The sequence below is a fragment of the Triticum urartu genome, chromosome 6 (assembly GCF_003073215.2).
Source record: "Triticum urartu cultivar G1812 chromosome 6, Tu2.1, whole genome shotgun sequence".
In the NCBI taxonomy this organism is placed as follows: domain Eukaryota; kingdom Viridiplantae; phylum Streptophyta; class Magnoliopsida; order Poales; family Poaceae; genus Triticum; species Triticum urartu.
Window position 1 is genome coordinate 322,929,280 of NC_053027.1, and position 14,961 is coordinate 322,944,240.

At 47.5% G+C, this 14,961-nt stretch overlaps 1 pseudogene; it reads right to left on the reverse strand.

The window, feature by feature from the left end:
• Positions 1 to 10,983: 10,983 nt before the first annotated feature.
• On the reverse strand, positions 10,984 to 14,320 carry LOC125513428 (annotated as a pseudogene).
• Between the last annotated feature and the right edge of the window lie 641 nt (positions 14,321 to 14,961).

Sequence of the window (14,961 nt, forward strand, 5' to 3'; positions counted from 1 at the left end):
GGTTAATGTGTTGTACTACCCTATGTTAAAAGTGCTTCTCACTTCAAAGCAAACATACTTCATGCCTCCTTTTTGGTTTGTAGGAATCTCATAGGATTTTTATAGGACAGGATTTGTATAGAAAATTTTTCTTTGAAGCCCTTTAGTTTGTAGGAATGGATTCCTATTCATATGTAGGATAGGAATCAATCCCTCACATTTTGGAGGAAAAAAACATTAGCTAAGACTCAATGGAAAAATTCCTATCCTATGTATCAAATGACATCTCTTTCTCTGTAGGAATTGAGATACATGTCATCTCACTTCCTATGATCTTCCTATTCCTATAACATTCCTATCTTATGAACCAAAGGAGGCCTCAATGTAAACACTATCAACAGTGATTCTCGTCTTAGGCACATTGGAAGCCTAGGGATTTGCAATTTTGGGTTGGTCTGATGGTGGCAAAGAAGCACATTTTCTGCTTTGGATCTTTTGCGACAAATGACGGCTCTGAGATACGTTTCTGGGTGGATAAGTGGTTAGGAAATGCCACTCAGAACAATATCGAGCCTTGTGCCGTTTTATACGCGATAAGAATGGTATTCTTGCACATGTGCTCAGCTCCTGCCCGGCGGATATATCATTTAGGGGGGATTTGATTGGCCCTTGTCTAGTGTCATGGCAACATCTTCTATCCCACAATTAGCATGACAGAAGGACGAGATGTGTTCTGCTCAAATCTAACTACAAATGTATCATTTACAGATGAATCTATGTATCTTGCACTGTCGCGCTCTCGGAGATTTCAGAAAACCCCTTCCATACTTTGTGCTCTCTCTCCCTCCCTCCCTCCCTACATCTCTCTCTCTTCTCCTCCTCCTCCTTCTCCTCCTCCTCTCCTTTGTGAGTAAATCTCATCAAGCCCTAGGCGTTTTTAACTTGAAAACTAATCTCCCCTCGCGTCGCCCTCTCGAGGGAGACTCGGGGGCGACCAACCCGTCCGCCTCCTCCCCTTCTCGATTCCTGTCCTCGCCGCCGCCGGAGACGGGCGCCGGGTCCCCCGCGCGGACGCCGTTGAGGGTGGCGGTGAGGCCCTCGGCCGCGACGCCGCTCGGGCTCGGGCCTAAGGGTTTGAGGCGGCGGGCGGCGCTCGCCGGAGTTGAGGGCCGCGTCTACTCGGTCGCGCGGGCGGCGAGTTGGCGGTGGACGCGGACGCCGCGTGGAGGGATCCCCTGCTGCTCTCCTTCGCCAGATCTGAAGACGGCGCCCCGTGCTGCTGCTTCCTCCTTGTCAGTCCGGCCGGATCCGGTGGCGGACTGCGCGGATGTGGGGTTGGGAGCTCTGGATCGGAGTAATTTCTTGGCCGGCTGCGGCGGCCACGACGCCGGCGGCGCTCCAGGCGCTGTTTCCTTCTTGAAGGCAGCTTCGAGATCCAGCTCCCTCTCCCTCGTCCTCCCCCTGCACCCGGGTGAAAACCCACAACTTTGGTTGGGCGGCGGCGGTGCCCGGCTCCGTCACCTTCTTGAAGGCGCCGCTTTGGGTCCGCGGGGAGGTGGGACAGCTACAGCGCGTTCTTGGCGTTCCTGATGGCGGCGGTTCTCGTTAGTGGTGTCGCTTCACCATGGCGGTCGGTTGGTCCGGCTCTCGTGGTGATTGTGGTGCTCAAGTCTTCCTGGGGTGCTCCCGTCCCGTTCAGAGAGGCTGGAGGTGGAGCGGCTTCATCTTGCATGGAGCTTCGGTGGAGATGTCAAGTCATGCCTGACCGACAGGTGCTACGCTTTGTCATGCCTGGTCGGCAGGTGCTACGCATGACAGATCTTCCAAAGACTTCAAGCTGTGTCGGCTGGTGGTACTTGGCAGCATGGTGCTGAGGTGTATCAGCGGCGACCGCGACGTGCTCAGCTGTTTGTGCGCAGGTAGGAGGTGCCGTTGGGCGCCGTGGTGGCGTCGACGATAGCTGGACCGAGCACGGTTGATGCATCAGTACAGTTCTGAAGATGGAGCGATGGCAGTTGGCGGCAGCGGCCTCTGAGTGCACGTCGGACCGGTGAGACCCATGCCCGGCAGGCGTCCTGGATGGGACCTCAGGTCTTAGATGTTAGGTTTTGCTGCGATGTCTGTTTGGTATTAGGCCCAGGCTATCTGCGCCCCTTCATCAATTGGATAGAGTTGCTTAGACGGCGGCTTTAGGCTTACAGTTGTATTACTTTGTAAGGTCTTGTGAGAATAATTAATAAAGTGGTCGTATGCATCGCCCAGATGCAGAGGCCGGGGGTCATCCTCCTTTTCTAAAAAAAATCAAAGAGATCGATAGAGGTTCTTGAGTCACTTATTTGTAGTTCTTTGGCAAAGGGTTCATTCCAAATGACTTGTTACTCTTGGAGGGTTAATTAACTCCTAGACGATTAGTGTTGCTCGAAACCCTTCAATTTGTGAAGGAGCCAAGAAGTTTCCAAATGCCTAATTTGTATCTGCCTACAAGTGTGCTAATATAGCGCATTTGTAGGCAGATACAAATTGGACGCTATTTGGATGATTGGCCATATAGAATACACATACTTAATTGAAAAAAGAGGTGTTTGATTATATCGTCGTGAGTACAAAAACTACACTTCTTGCTTCCTTGCTAGTTGTGATGAACCAGGTTGTCTTTAGTAGCACACTACCCTACAAAGATACCACATAAAAAATTTGACTTTTTGTGGTATCTTCGATTTCCAAATGTGTTTATAATTGTTTCCTGGAATCTTTGAGTGCGAGAGCGCACAGTATATGGTCATCTATAAAGTTAGATTTGGACGGAACACGCCTCATCCTTATGTCAGGTTAATCGCAGGATTGAAGATGTTGCCATGACAGTAGAGAAGGGCCATTATATATCCGTCGGGAGGTTCTGAGCACAAAGTAAGGAAGAGGTTCTCTCTTAGCAAGGTATATCAAAAACAATGTCCTCGAAAGTTCCGGACAATGGGGCCAAGTTCCAGATGCGTTCAAAATGTGAAAGGCCAACTGAGAAAGTAGCATTCCTAGAAGTTTGGCAGCAATACGTAGGTGACGAGCTGTCCAAAAACACCCTCCTGGATCAAGGTAACTCAAAAGTACCCGATGTGAGCAATCAGAAGTTATGAAATTATGAACACATCTGGAATGAATGTATTATATGTGTATATTTGTTATGTGAACATGAAATTGTATTGGCAAACGACATTGTATGAGATGTGCATGTTTATGTGTATGTGATGACATATTAAAATGCAATGTTTATATGTGCTTATTTTGTATTGCATGTGTAATATTGGGTGCAGCCAGGGCAGCACTGCTAGTAGTACTTGTGATACAGTAGGACGACATAAAGCTGCCAGCTGGAACTTAACATAGTTTGTCGGCCTCTAGGCACTGCCCGGTAAGAGCATCTCTAGCAGACCCCGCATAACGCCCCGATCCGCAAAATAACCGTCAAAATGCGGGTCGGCGCGGAAAATCCCGCCTGAACAGACCCGCAAATGCGGACGGCCCGTAAAAAAATTTGAGGGGCACGGAATCTTGACCCCAACCCACGAATACGCGGGTCCCCCCCTCGGCCTGTCGGTGCCCTGCATATAGCGGGAGCGGTTGGTAGGGAGGACATTTCAACCCGCGCTTTTCCCCACCTACCATCTCCCCTCTCCCCCTCGCCCCGCCGCCGGGCCGCCGCCCACGATTCCAGCTAAAGTAGCCGGTGGGATCATGCCGAAGGCCGCCACACGCACGAGGTTGCCCGCCGCCACCCCCTTCCTGCGTCGGCGGGCCAAAAAGTTGCAGATCTGCGGCCCTTCGTCGCGGGCGGCCCGGATTTGGCTTTTTCGGCCACCGGTGGCTGCGCCAAGCGATGGAATGGTCGGGGAGCACCTCGCAAAGTCCCATCGCCGCATGCAGGTACGGGTTCATCCTGTCGCCGCCAACGATGGTTTGCCGGCATGGATTCGGCCGGCCGTCTGCCCGGCTCGGCGCTCATGCAGCGGCTCTGTGGCTCGCCGATGCCGCTCATAAAGTGCGATGACTGCACGCGGACAGTGCTGCGGCTAACTTCGGGCACGCTGAAGCACCCCGGATGGGTGTTCTTCAAATGCGAAAACGACGGGGTACGTGTTCTTTTCATTCGGCTTTGGCACCGCATTCTTTGGTTCAATTGCGATAGCTCATTTCGAACACCATCATGTGTGTAGAAAGATGGATGCTCGTTTTGGTTTTGGGAAGGCGAATACATTGATTTATTGATAGAAAGAAACTTAATAGATGTTCGTGCACTCCTTAGTACAATCGAAGGTAATGAAGCGGCTGCATGTGCAACTAGAGGGGAAGCAACGTCTACTTCTTTGGAACCAAAGAAGAAGAACGAAGAATGCAAGATCAAGAATCCGCAGATCAATAATGAGTGCATGGAGAAGATATTGCTTCAACTAGTGGGAGCGGTTATGGAAGTTGGAAATCTTCTAAAATGCATAATTGTGGTTCTTGTTTTATTTGGTCTTGCTATTCTAGCAAAGATTTGGTGATATCTATGTATCCAATGTTGTTGAAAAAGCAAAGAAATGCATTATCTTGTGTCAAATTGAGGTGCAAATTTAGGATTTACGGGTCGGCTGGAGCGGCACCAGACCAGACCCCGCAAAACCGACCCATAAAAGAGCATATTCCATGAATATCCTTTTATACGGGTCCGTTTTGCAGTGTCTGCCTCTGCGGCCGTCCGCGCCGGCCCGCAAAGCCGTTTTTCCACGAACTGCAAACGTGTTTTACAGGTCGGCATTATGCGGGGTCTGCTAGAGATGCTCTAAGGGCCAGTTCTTTTGGTGGTTTTTTTGGACTTCTAGAATAAGTTGTCCCCTACCCAGCTTATTCTAGAAGCCCAACCAAAAACAAGTATAACCCTACTAGACAAGTCCTAATTAGTAGGCTTCTAAAAAAATTGTTGGACTTCTAGAATAAACTGGGTAAGCAGCAGCTTATTCCAACTTGTTCTAGAAGCCAACCAAAGAACTAACCCTAGGTGATATCCATCTGCTTTGTGCCATGTTGATAGTTCCAACTGATTGGTCGGGCGATCATGTATTATGTGTCACTGGCCGGCCATGTGGCCCGTCCATGATGATTAAATCATCACTAACCCTAAGGCACTGACTGACGACCGTTGGTGTGTTAGTTATGATACCATTTGGTCAGTTAATGTTATTCAGATCTGTAGTAGTGAACTTGTCTTCTTTGGTAGTGTAGTTTGTACTTCTTCCATTTGGAGTTGCATCAAGAAAACCCTCCTCTTCCATGTCAAGAAGTGGCTCATCTTCTGTTTCATATTCTTGGCAGGCAATTTCTTAAGAGACAAAATCTTGAGATGCAACACGATTGTATTGCAAAAAAGTTTGATCATCCACACTACATACACCAAATTTGAAGAACCTACATGCACATCACATCACAACTGCATACAAAATGTAGAATGTCATGACATAGAATGAAAAAACCAAAAAAAAAGTATTTTTTTACCTTTCGGTCATTTCATCAAACATGTTGGAATGCCGATGAGTGACATCCACTCCTCCACATGCGGTGGTGGGAGGGGAGGGGAAGAGTCCCTTGGCGCCATTCAACATGGCAATGGGTACCCGCAACCCATGAACACGACAGGTAAACACCCTATTAGGGTAAGAGTTTGAAAAAAAATACTCGTGGGTTTATAAATGGGAAAAAAATTGTAGCATCTAATAAGACAGTACGGGAAGGCACCCATACGCACGTACCCGCATACTTAACAATATGTCCCTTGTGTCATTCATTAAAGAGAAAAAAACCTAGCCATTTTACCCTAGGCTACGCAACTGCTAGCCTCGACACAGAATCCCCTCCCCTTATGCACCGGGCAATAGTGAGGATAATTACAGGTAATGATTGATCAAAATGATCACTACAGCTAGCTTGAGACTTAAATTACAGAAAGAAATCACTTACAGACAATAGCAACTGACGATAGATTTGTCGAGTGCGTCTTTATTGTATAGCTGAAATAGTTCTGAATACTCAACGGTAACAGCTTTCTCATGGTAGTAATGCTCCTTGTTGACATTCACCGTGAGGGACTCTCGATTGGAAATCTTGGTAATGTCCATGTACCATTGATGCAATTCATACATTCTCGTTGGGAGCTTATTAACCTCCTCTGGCTTGACCAAAGGTTGGCCCCGGGCATATTTCCGTTTTATTTCCTCCTCTCTAGTCGGAGACATGGGCTCGATATCGAGGAGTTGTCCAACAGCGATCCCGATCGATTCAGCCTGCGCAATATGCTCCTCGGTTATTACCACATCGCCCACCCCGGGAACGTTAACGGTTTGCCCACAATAATATTGGGCGCGCCTACTCTCATGTGTTGTTGGCACAACAAGCGGGGGGATTGATTGCGCCGCCTGTTCTCCCAGCTGGGGAACGGTTTTATCGCTCCTTTTGCCAGCTGATTTGCTCGAGCTCGAGCTCGCCTCTTTCTGTAGACGTGCTCGATTTAACTTCTTGATGTGGCGCTCATAGTCTGTGTCAACAGGCTTGGGAGCTGGTGGTCTAGCCATACGAATGAAGTGGTCAATCTTTTCCACAGGCACTTTCTCCCTTGGCGGCGGTGGCGGTTTCGGTGCAAAATGGGCTTCCACCTCGGCCTTCGATATGGCTACATTTTCCTCCTCGGACTTGTCGTAAGGCCTCTGCGAAAGAGGCGCGAGGCTTGGACCATATTGAAATCGCTTGCCTCCGCCTGTACCTCCAGTACTACCTCGACTTGTACCGCTACGCACCATAGCTGAGGCGGCTCTCTTCTGTGATTGCTGAGGCGGCGAAGACGGCTAACGTGGCTGAGTTGGAGGAGGAGGAGTGGCCTGAAGCTGTGCCGGACTTGGAGGAGGAGTGGCCTGAAGCTGTGCCGGACTTGGAGGAGGAGTGGCCTGACGCTTTGTCGGACTTGGAGGAGGAGGAGTGGCCTGAAGCTGTGCCGGACTTGGAGGAGGAGTGGCCTGACGCGTTGGTGGACTTGGAGGAGCGGGAGTCTGCTGACTCGGTGGCGGACTGCGACGAGGAGTCGGATGACGCGGTGTCGGTGGCCTTCAAAAGATGATGCAATCCTTTCTCCATAGGATGATACGATGGTTGGCCTCTCCTAGTGTGTGCTCATCGTCACCTCCAGGAATGTTAAGCTCTAGCCCCGAATATTGGTCCACCACCTCATCAACCAAGACACGAGCATAGCCCGCTGGAATCGGGTTGCAATGGAAGGTTGCCTCAGGGGGATTTGTAAAAGCAAGGGCGTCCGCCACCTTCATGGATATGTTCTTCATTTTGAAGTGTAGCTCGCAGTTAGTGTTCTCCATGATGTCATCCACTGGGTAGCTATCCAGCAATGCGTCGCCCGGGGCGGAACCCACGCTGCTTCTCGGCATGGATGGGACGGTGCTATCCATTGGTGGATCATCCGCTAGCTGCTGATACCCCCTTTGCTGGCTAAGTGAGTCGATCTGCTCCTGCTGCCGCTGGAATTTGATTGCCAAGTCCACGTGCGCTGATTCTAGGCCTTGAAGGCGTTCATAGTCTAGCTTCCTCTGCTCCTCCTCCATCTTCCTCTTCTTCTCCTCCGCAATCTTCTTTCTCGCACGGGTTCTGTAGTCGGTGTTCCAGTCCGAAAACCCCTCATACCACGGAATAGCGCCCATGCCTCATGTTCTTCCCGGGTGTTCAGGATTTCCCAGGGCACGCGTAAGCTCGTCGTTCTCTCTGTTGGGCTCGAACAACCCCGATCGAGCCTCTTCTATTGCAACAAGTAGCTTATCTTCGGCTCCGTCCAGACATGCCTTCTTCGAAACGTTGTCTGTCTTCGGGTCCAACTCCCCTCCATGCGCATAGAACCAAGTCCTGCACCTGGGGGGCCAGCTCAATGTTTCTGGAGTGACACATGCATCCAGCATCTCTTTTTCAGACTTATCCCACTTAGGCATTCCCACCGCATAGCCACCTGGCCCCAGCTTATGGAACTTATCCTTTTTTGCGGCATTGGCCTTGTTTATTCTGGACCGTTCCTTAGATAATTCCGAATCCTTGAATTTCACGAAATTGTCCCAATGAGCACTTTGCTTCTCTAGTGTTCCCTCGAGTACTGGAGTCTTCCTTCCTCCCTTGACGTACTTGGCTCATTCACTCATCTTGTGGTTCTTGAATGCAACCGCCATCTGCCTAAGAGCAGCGTCCTTGACTTTCTCCACATCTGCATCTGTGAAATGATCTGGTAGGGTGAAATGTGACATGAGCGTTTCCCAAAGCAAATGTTTTTTGTCTGTCGTCGACAAAAGTAACTCCTGGACGTGGCTTTGCTGGCTCTCTCCATTCTTGAAGGGAGATCGGGAGTTGGTCCTTCACAAGAACTCCGCACTGACGAATGAACTTGTCCGCAATCTTCTTAGGCGCTAATGGTTCGCCATTAGGTCTGATTGCCTCGATATTGTACTTTACGCCCTCCTTCAACTTTTTGTTCGGGCCTCGTTTTGTCCTGTTGCCTGAAGATTTGCTCGATCCGGATGGCTGAAAGAAAAAAGATCGATTCGTTAATATATCTTCAAGTCATTTAAAACATGTGATGATCACCAGATGCCTGCTTATATAAATATATATACCTCGCCAGTCTTTGTTGTTTCAAGATCAATATTTTCTTCGTCATGTTCATAGTTCATGACTTCATCAATTCGGTCGTCGCGATCGAATATCATATCACCCTCCCCGGTGTTGTTTAGATATTCAGAGCCGTCATAATCTTCTTCATTCTGATCATCATCTGGCCCGCGAGGATTGCGTATGATATTGAACAGGGCCTCTTCTCCCTCTCTGCCGGTATTGTCCGCCATAGGTTTTGTTTAACTAATCCAAAAGAAATATATTCAAATTACAATGCATGGATGCAATCAATTAATAAGGAAAAACTGAATCAATCATAGTACATAATAAGCATCATCGAATATAATCTCGAATACGTCGTCTCGAATAATATATAATCTCAAATACATCGTCGGATCATGCGGCGCGGGCGGTGGACACCCAAAGAGAAGGAACCCTCACAGGATCATAGCTGAAGTGAGATCCCAGAAGAAACTGCCAGGTATTGGAGAACCTGCCACCCTCTAACGCAACCATGTAGTGATGGACGTGCTCGTCCTCCCTGACACGGCGACGTACCACCTCCGGCGGGGCCGGCTCCCTCCGCACCGAAACTGGCTCACGCGAACGCCACCAAACGAGATCAGGGTCGACGACCGGGGCCGGGTTCCTCATCAAGCGGCGCGCCCCTCCAGGCAGCACCTCCCAGTGCCAGCCCGGCGGAGCCCAGTCCCGGACATGGGTCAGCCGGACGTCGTCGCGGACGGTTCGACGGCGAGGATGCGGGCCGGGCATCATCGAGAACAAATACTAGCTATATGCCCGCAAAAAGTAACATTTTTTTAATGATTGGATTTTGATAACTAAAATTTCTAGCATTTCTATATAACTAACATTCCTATAACATTTCTAACAATGCTATATAACTAACATTACTATAACATTTCTAATATTTTTATAACTAAAAAACAGAAGAAAAAAATTATAACATTTCTATATATATAACTAACATTTGTATAACATTTCTAATATTTCTATAACTAAAAAAGAAAAATTTCTAACTTTTTTATAACTATTTCTATAACTAAAAAACAGAAAAATTTCTAACAATTCTAACTTTTTTATAACTATTTCTATAACTAAAAAACAGAAAAAATTTCTAACAATTCTAACATTTCTAACAATGCTATATAACTAACTATTTCTATAACTAAAAAAAGAAAAATTTCTAACATTTTTATAACTATTTCTATAACTAAAAAACTAAAAAATGTATGTGTGTGTGTGCTCACCGGCGAGGCGAGAGGCGACGGGGACAGGGACGGGGCGGCGACGACGGGGACGGGCCAGGGCGGCGACGACGGGGACGGGGCGGTGATGACGGGGACGTGGACGACGCGGGACGGGCCGGGACGGCGCGGCGGTGACGACGGGGACGGGGACGACGGGGCGGCGACGGCAGGGACGGGGCGGCGACGGGGGCGGCGACGAGGGATATTGAGACGGGGGCGGCGGGCGACGGGGCAGAGGAGAAGAAGCAGATAAGAAACTGAAATATTTGAAGTGTTTAGTTATATAGGATGGACCTTTAGTACCGGTTGGAGCCACCAACCGGTACTAAAGGCCTGTTTTGGCCAGGCCAAGCGGCAGGAACCGCACCCCCTTTAGTACCGGGTGGTGGCTCCAACCAGTACTAAAGGCCCCCCTTTAGTACTGGTTGGTGCCACCATCCGGTACTAAAGGGGGTGCGCTGGCAAGGTGCGGTGCGGCAAGTTTAGTCCCACCTCGCTAGCCGAGGGGCGTCCGCACTGGTTTATAACCCCCCATGCGGTATCTCTCTCGAGCTCCTCTCCAAAGCAGGCCTACTGGGCCTACATGTTCTGTGCTGCCCTGTGGGCCTACTGGGCCTTTGCGGGCCTGCATCCTGGACCAACAAGAGATTGGGTTTCTAGTCGTATGCAGGCCGCTCTGGCCTAGTAGGCGGGCTTTTTCTTTTTTTTTTTGCTTTATTTATTTTTGAATTGTTTTTTTTTTGTATTTAGAGTTTCTTTGTGAATATTTTTGCTTTAGGTACAAAAAATTACAAACTTTCTGTTAGTGCCCGTAGTTTTCAAATTTGAATAGTTTAAATTTTGAATTATTTGAAATTAGTGTGAATCACTAGTTTGTGAATAACTTAACTTTAAAAATCAATAAAGGCATGAAAGAATTTGTTTGCACATAAAATTTCTTCGCGTTTCAAATGCCAAAACACATAACTACCCTAACTATTACAGAGATTCCCTCCTGAGTGTGAAACACAGAAGAAAGTGATGATAGTGAAGCCGATCGCATCCCAGATCTTTGGATGTGAAACTTTTTCTTTGCATGTGTCCCTTTGCGCCGTAACCATGGAAAATCTTCATCATTTAACGGGATGCTCGGGTCAATATTCACTGTGAATGGAGCAATTTCATCAAACTTTTCATAATCTTCTGACATGTCTGTCTTGTCATCCACTCCCACGATGTTTCTCTTCCCAGAAAGAACTATGTGCCGCTTTGGCTCATCGTACGATGCATTCGCTTCCTTATCTTTTTTTTCTTGGCTTGGTAGACATGTCCTTCACATAGAAAACATGTGCCACATCATTGGCTAGGACGAATGGTTTGTCTGCATACGCAAGATTGTTGAGATCCACTGTTGTCATTCCGTACTGCGGGTCTTCCGTTACCCCGCCTCGTGTCATATTGACCCATTTGCATCGAAACAAAGGGACCTTCAAACCACGTCGATAGTCAAGTTCCCATATGTCCTGTATATAACCATAATATGTTTCCTTTCTCGTCTTGGTTTCTGCATCAAAGCGGACACCACTGTTTTGGTTGGTGCTCTTCTTATCTTGGGCGACCGTGTAAAATGTATTACCATTTATCTCGTATCCTTTGAAAGTCATTATATTCGAAGATGGTAACTGGGCAGCAAGTACAGGTCATCTTCAATAGAGGTGTCATGCATGGTATGTGTCTGCAACCAGCTGGCGAAACTCCTGGTTTGTTCACGTGTAATCCAGTCATCAGACCGCTCCGGGTGTTTGGAGCATAGCAAATTCTTGTGTTCATCCATATACGGAGCCACCAAGGCGGAATTCTGTAGAACTGTGTAGTGTGCTTCAGTGAGAGAATGTCCGTCCATATATATTATTTGTTCCCCTCCTAGCGTGCCTTTTCCATCTAGTCTGCCCTTATGCCGCGATTCAGGAACACCAATCGGCTTAAGGTCAGAAATAAAGTCAATACAAAACTCAATGACCTCCTCATTTTCATGGCCCTTGGAGATTCTTCCTTATGGCCTAGCACGGTTATGAACATATTTCTTTAAGACTCCCATGAACCTCTCAAAGGGGAACATATTGTGTAGAAATACAGGACCCAAAACGTTAATCTCTTCGCATAGGTGAACTAGGACGTGCGTCATGATGCTGAAGAAGAATGGTGGGAACACCAACTCGAAACTGACAAGACATTGCACCAAATCATTCTCTAACCTTGGTATGATTTCTGGATCGATTACCTTCTGAGAGATTACATTGAGAAATGCACATAGCTTCACAATGGCTAATCGAACGTTAGCCCCCTCAATGCAACTGGAAGCAGTTGCGTCATAATCACGTGGCAGTCATGAGACTTTAGGTTCTGGAACTTTTTCTCTGTCATGTTTATTATTCCCTTTATATTCGACGAGAAGCTAGACGGTACCTTAATACTAAGCAGGCATTCAAAGAAGATTTCCTTCTCTTCTTTGGTAAGAGCGTAGCTTGCATGACCCTGATGTATGCCGTCTTTTCCGTGCATACGTTGCTGGTCCTCCCGTGCCTCAGGTGTATTTTTTGTCTTCCCATACACGCCCAAGAAGCCAAGCAGGGTCACACAAAGATTCTTCGTCACGTGCATCACGTCGATTGCGGAATGGACCTCTAGGTCTTTCCAATAGGGCAGGTCCCAAAATATAGATTTCTTCTTCCACATGGGTGCGCGTCCGTCAGCGTCATTCGGAACAGGTTGTCCACCAGGACCCTTTCCAAAGACCACCTTCAAATCCTTGACCATATCATATACATCAGCACCAGTACGGTGGCGAGGCTTCGTCCGGTGATCTGCCTCACGTTTGAAATGCTTGCCTTTCTTTCTTACAGGATGCCTGCTCGGAAGAAATCGACGATATCCCAGGTACACATTCTTCTTACAATTAGCCAAATATATACTGTCGGTATCGTCCAAACAGTGCGTGCATGCGCGGTATCCCTTATTTGTTTGTCCTGAAAGGTTACTGAGAGCAGGCCAATCATTGATGGTCACGAACAGCAACGCCTTTAGGTCAAATTCTTCCCCCATGTGCTCATCCCACGCATGTACACCTGTTCCATTCCACAGTTGTAAGAGTTCTTCAACTAATGGCCTTAGGTACACATCAATGTCGTTGTCGGGTTGCTTAGGGCCTTGGATGAGCACTGACATCATAATGAACTTCCGCTTCATGCACAACCAAGGAGGAAGGTTATACAAACATAGAGTCACAGGCCAGGTGCTATGGTTACTGCTCTGCTCCCCAAAAGGATTAATGACATCTGCGCTTAGACCAAACCATACGTTCCTTGCGTCATCTGCAAACTCCTTCCCATACTTTCTTTCAATTTTTCTCCACTGCGACCCGTCAGTGGGTACTCTCAACTTTCCGTCTTTCTTACGGTCTTCTCTGTGCCATCGCATCGCCTTGGCATGCTCTTTGTTTTGGAACAAACGTTTCAACCGTGGTATTATAGGAGCATACCACATCACCTTGGCAGGAATCTTCTTCCTGGGGCGCTCGCCCTCGACATCACCAGGGTCATCGCGGCTGATCTTATAGCGCAATGCACCGCATACCGGGCAAGCGTTCAAATCCTCGTACTCACCGCGGTAGAGGATGCAATCATTAGGGCATGCATGTATCTTCTGCACCTCTAACCCTAGAGGGCAGACAGCCTTCTTTGCTTCGTACGTACTCTCGGGCAATTCGTTGTCCTTTGGAAGCATATCCTTTATCATTACCAGCAACTTTCCAAATCTCTTGTCAGATACACCATTCTCTGCCTTCCATTGCAGCAATTCCAGTGTGGTGCCCAGCTTTTTCTTGTCACCTACGCAATTCGGGTACAACAATGTTTTGTGATCCTTTAACATGCTCTGCAACTTCTTCTTCTCCAAATCACTTGCGCAGTTTCTCTTTGCATCGGCAATGGCCCGACCTAGATCATCAATGGGCTCATCCGATGCCTCTCTTCAGCTTCTTCCCGCATTGCCGGCTCAGCTTCTTCCCGCATTACCGGCTCAGCTTCTTCCCTCATTGTTGTATCATCGTATTCAGGGAACCCATGGCCAGGATAGCTGTCGTCGTCCTCTTCTTCTTCATTGTCTTCCATCATAACCCCTCTTTCTCCATGCTTGGTCCAAACATTATAGTGGGGCATGAAAGCGGACTCAAACAGGTGGACGTGAATGGTTCTTGACGTAGAGTAATTACGACCATTCTTACAGACAGCACATGGACAGTGCATAAAACCATCCGCTCGCTTGTTTGCCTCAGCCGCAAGCAGAAAAGTACGCATGCCATTAATGAACTCGGGAGAGCATCGGTCATCGTACATCCATTGTCGGCTCATCTTCAATACACAGCACTGAAAACATCAAATTAATACAATACATAAAGTTCATACATAAAGATCATACAACACTTAAATGCAACAAACAAATAACTCTCTAGCTAAAGAATTTAAATGCAACAACAAATGCGATCAAGATCGCAACTAAGGTAACAATTGATCCAACAGCATAATGATACCAAGCCTCACTATGAATGGCATATTTTCTAATCTTTCTAATCTTCAAGCACATTTTCTCCATCTTAATCTTGTGATCATCGACGACATCAGCAACATGCAACTCCAATTCCATCTTCTCCCCCTCAATTCTTTTCAATTTTTCCTTCAAATCCTCGTTTTCTCTTTCAACTAAATTTAACCTCTCGACAATAGGGTCGGTTGGAATTTCCGGTTCAACTACCTCCTACATACAAATATCTATGTCAACTTGATGGGCATAATTTGTCATAAACACGAAATGCAATGAATAGTTTTAAAAGAGAATATACCACATCCGAATCATAACCCGGACGAGGGCCGACGGGGACGGATATCAAAACCATGGCACTATGTATAACAAACAACGTATGGGTAAGATAATTATACGAGTAACTATATATCCAAATCACACAAACATCAATTTTTTATATAAAACTTCATGA